Raw genomic sequence first — 4,709 nt, forward strand, 5'->3', positions numbered from 1 at the left:
CCAGCACTTTCACGTACGGCTCCTCTACCCCCTGATTTCGCAGTGCCTGCATCACCGCCGAGGTTTCAACTGAATCAAATGCTTTTTCGTAGTCAATGAATGCTATGTGTAAGGGCTGGTTATATTCCGAGCATTTTTCTATCACCTGATTGATGGTATGGATATGATCGATAGTAGAGTACAGTTTCTGAAAACCTGCTTGATCCTTTGATTGAGTATAGTCTGCTCGCTGTACGCCGCGGTATCTTAACCTTCGACCTAGGATCGAAATACATCTTGTATGAGCCTCGTGTTTTTCTCTTTTTCGAACTATCCATTGTGGTAGACAGATTGCAAGAAACGACATGCTTTCGGCGATCGAGGAGTAAACAGGGACCACCAAAACACACTAGCAAGATGGAGTCTTGGGTGAAGGAAGAGATGGATTGGCTTCGATCATCTTGCGCGATGGCGGTGGATTTGAACGACTGCGTGAAACGTGGGCGCAAGACACATCGCTACGTGTGTCCCAGAAAATTAGTGTGATCTGTTAACAAACTGCAGCTAAACGTAAAACGCTGTGTCAAAAGTATCGCGCCCGGGCTTTGCGAAGATTTCCAGCGGCGTAAAGTGCGCAGGCCGCTACGGTCATGTGACCGGCCAAGCCGCAAGTGCAGCCAAGCCAAGCTCACGACAGTTTACGACCGTCCCTCTCATCCCTACTGGCTAGATGCTGATAAATCAGTCTTGGGTGTATCACGTGCGTGTGGTTGGTGGCCAAGGACCTTGTGGCACGTGGCTGGAGAAGTTATGACGCGCTGTTTCTCCTAGACACGTGCGAGCTAGCAACAATGATCACTCATGCTTATGTCAGGTATGAAGACGATAAAAGGCATGCGATCGTCTCAGTGAGCGACATAAAGAACTTTTCCCTGGACGAGGACTTCTCGTCGGCGTTTTTTGTGCTTTAGTGGACGGACGACAGCGGTGAGTCGGACTACTTTCGCGCCCGCATTTTGCTTGTGGGAGGTAAGTGAAAAGCTCGAAATTGATTATTTTGGTAGCTACAAATGCTGGATGTGTATATGAAAGCTTTGGGCTAGCAGTCAGTGCAGTCTCCATATGCATGCAAGTGTGATTTACTGTGTGCACATTCACGCGCAGGAAGTGAATCGGGAAGTGAAGAGGACGTTCCCGTAGAGGTGTGTCGATCATTTTCGTGTGCATGTGCCTCCTGTTCATTTTCCTTTAAGATGTTAACCTAAAATCCTTTCTCTTATGTATACTGCATTTCAGCCGGAAAAAAAAAAGAAGAGCACGAATATGACAATCTGCTGTTGATATTGACTAAGAAAAAAAAAATGCACTTAGAGCATCAGGTGCATCAGCACAGCAAGGCAGTGGGGAAGACAAACTTCAGAATGCATTGCAGCAACTCAAAGAATTAAAAAAAATTTGCAGCGCAGGAGGAGCTGCAAGAACTTTGAAAACTGAACCGAAATATTCAAGCACTTCTCATCGAACAGGTGCCAAGTGCAAAAAAGGTATGGATGGAATTTTTTTTTGCTATCATATATAATGTTTTGACTGTTTTTGAGGCTGGTCTTTGAAACTATCTTGTGATCTGCAGATCGAGCCATGCCAGTCCATCCGCTGCAGATACCAGAGCTTATTTCGTCAGTGGCACAAGCCACTCTCTCGGCCACAAGTACACCACCCCCAGCTGTGGTAGAGGTCTGCCAACCAGGTGTACACCCTTTGGGACAGCAGTCTATTCCTTTTCCTGCAGTGACCGAGGCACTTCCTGCAGCTGAGAATGTTGAGAAGGTAAGCCACCTTCAGCTCATAGAAAGAATTTTGTGCAGAAAAATATACCTGACATTTACCAGAAATGAGAGAAAATCAGCTACCTGCAAAAGTATTTTGTCAAATGAAGCTGAATCTCACTTTTGTTAAGTACTTATGCCTTCCTATTAAGGTGGATGTGGGCAATGGCCTAATCACCTCAGCTGAAACTTGGAAGAGGATACAGCTGCGGCCAAAAGACAGCATGTTTGTAAAAGACCTGCTGGTAGCTGTGTGGGGCACAGCGAGCTTGCAAAGCCGGTCACTGCAGGGTAAATAAAACTTGTATTTTATTCCTTTCAGTATTCCTTTAAAACTATTGCTTCCTTGTCATCATTTACAGGATAGCACTGCCCCAGGTTTCCCGACCGGCCAAGGAAGCTGCCACTCACACCTGAGAAAGTGGCAGCAGTGCGTGGTAAGTAACTGTACTGCAGATAGGATTATTAGTTCTCCTACAGCGCCTCAACTACATTGATCCAGATTTGTTTTATGTTGTTGCTGCTTTTGTTGCGAAGTGCTCAGTTATTTAAATACAGGGTGCTAAAATAAACCCATATATGACCTCTGAAAAAGTTGAAATTTATATTGGAAATCATGTGAAATAATGACGGTCATGGCGAATTAATAAGAACTGTTTGTTAGCTTTACTGCTACATAGCACATGCATGCTAAAGCTGCGATTATCAGTAACCAGCTGTCATGTAAAATCTGAGTTTGATTTGTTAATAATTTCAGTGGTTTAGAATTAACAGCTTTCAAGTGAAATGCCAGAAGGCATACTTCCTAAACACTTCACCTATGCTGAGTGATTGCGAGCCTAGGTTATATTTAAAGTCATCTCAGCTATTATGCAGTCCTGCCAAAATAAAATATATTGTCATGTTCCACTGCTTGCCCTTTAATCTCCTGCCTTTTACAGAGTGCTTCAAGGAGCGTCTGAGGAAGAGAGGCGTTCCTTCGTTCATGTTGGAGCCATCGCTTCAGCAGTTCAACCACTATGTGGTAGAGAAGATGGCAGACATCGATAGGATGTACAAGAAGTATGTATTTGAATTCACATACCTGTATGAATAAAAATGCGTGAACGCTGTATCACAACTCTAACTGTAGCATAATGTAATTAAAGCTAGTCATATGTATTGTCAGTGCAGACTGTTGAACTAAGAGAAATTTTCATTGGTTTCAGCAGTTAGTTGTAGCTGTTTGTTCCTACTATTCTGTTTGTTGAACAGTTGCACCAAAAGACCTGACAGAGCTATCTTCTTTCCTTGCGTCATCACATGTATCTTTTCTTATCTTTCCAGGGCAGAAAACAAGTAGAAGCCAGCGGAGATTTTTTGCTCACATATATATGCAATAAAATCTGCATATGTACCTCAATCAAGCAACTCGTATTTACCTCTACTGCCTGCATGCCCCCTCCAGATAAAGCCTTGTCTGGGTTAGTCCTGTTGGGTCAAACTCAATCCTTTTCATTCTGGTTTGGCAGGGTCACGGCAACCTACTGATTGCAGCACGAATTTCTAACTGGATATTTTTCCCATTGGGCCAATTGAATAATTCCCAATTGGATATTTCCCAATTGGATATTTTCCAAATGGGGGCCAATTTCCAATTGGAAAATTCAATCGTTTCCAATTGGGAATTTTCCAATTGTTTTTTTTTTACTGGGCTACAACAGCTTGCACTAAGGAGGCACATAAGAGGCAGAACTAGAAGCAAAGAAAATCCAGTTATATAGAGCTAGAAAGGAAGGTGCAAGACACTGAGCTGCAGCTGCATATCCAAAATAAAGAGCTCAACCTTGTTCGAGCAGAGGTTATAAGTTTTCAAAAACAAGTGGAAAAACACACATGGGATTCTATGCCTTTTTGTATTAAGAAATTTGAAGAGAGTGATGAAGACATCCAGATTTATACTGGTCTACCAAGCTAAGGGTGCTTCAACTCCCTTCTGAAGCTTTTAAACCCTAGGAATGATGGGTAAAATATCAAAAGACATGACAGCAGCACCTGTCAGTCACATAAATATAATGGTTGATCATGAAAGCTGACTGTACAAAATGAGCTTTTCCTTGCTCTTGCTAAACTGAGGCTCAATATAGGCCATCTGGTCTCAATATCAACCAGCACTGTCTAATGCATATTTTCGGCAGGGGTCAATTTTATGTACTTGCAGCTCTCAGAATTGCCAATCATGAGAAGCTATCAACAGCGGCATTCATGAAAAAACATTCTGCTGCACGTGTGTTGCTGGATGCAACTGAAATATATTGCAATGCGCCGACATCATTCGTCACACAATCTGAACTTTATTCTCATTATAAATCCACTCACACACTGAAGGGGCTTATCGGAGTGTCTCCAAATGGGTTGGTAACATTTGTCACTGAGCTCTTCACTGGATGTACATCAGACGGAGAGTGTGTGATTAAATGTGGATTTTTATACTTGGAATTTGACGAAGGTGATGTCGCAATGGCGGACAGGAGTTTCCGTATCGGACTTTTTGTTGTAACAGTTTACTGCACAGGGTGTTGAGAAGACCCAAGAAATTGCAACACACCCCATTCATGTTAAGAGAAGGATACAAAGGATCAAAACCTACCACATCTTTGATCAGCCCTTGCGCATCTCGCTAGCCCCACTAGCCAACCAGATGTGGACTGTCTGTGCAATTATGAGCAACCTTCAAGGATCCCTTCTGCGTCAATAAGGTGATAGCGATGAAGAAGACTGAATAGTGCTTTTATTGTGCTACATATTCCGATGTTCACACAGAAAAATAATTTTCATGCTTGTACTGCATACTTGTTTACTATTACTCTTGGTTAGGAGCAACAACTGGATTGGGTTTTTCTCATATACTATACCTGTGTTGAT

General features: G+C 42.8%; 1 pseudogene; it reads left to right on the forward strand.

Annotated features, from left to right (window-relative positions):
* The first annotated feature begins 447 nt into the window (after nt 1-447).
* LOC146181202 (BEN domain-containing protein 5-like) lies at nt 448-3,335 on the forward strand (annotated as a pseudogene).
* Nucleotides 3,336-4,709: the final 1,374 nt, after the last annotated feature.

Source organism: Amblyomma maculatum, chromosome 8 (genome assembly GCF_055883805.1).
Source record: "Amblyomma maculatum isolate TAMU_Amacu chromosome 8, ASM5588380v1, whole genome shotgun sequence".
Taxonomy (NCBI): domain Eukaryota; kingdom Metazoa; phylum Arthropoda; class Arachnida; order Ixodida; family Ixodidae; genus Amblyomma; species Amblyomma maculatum.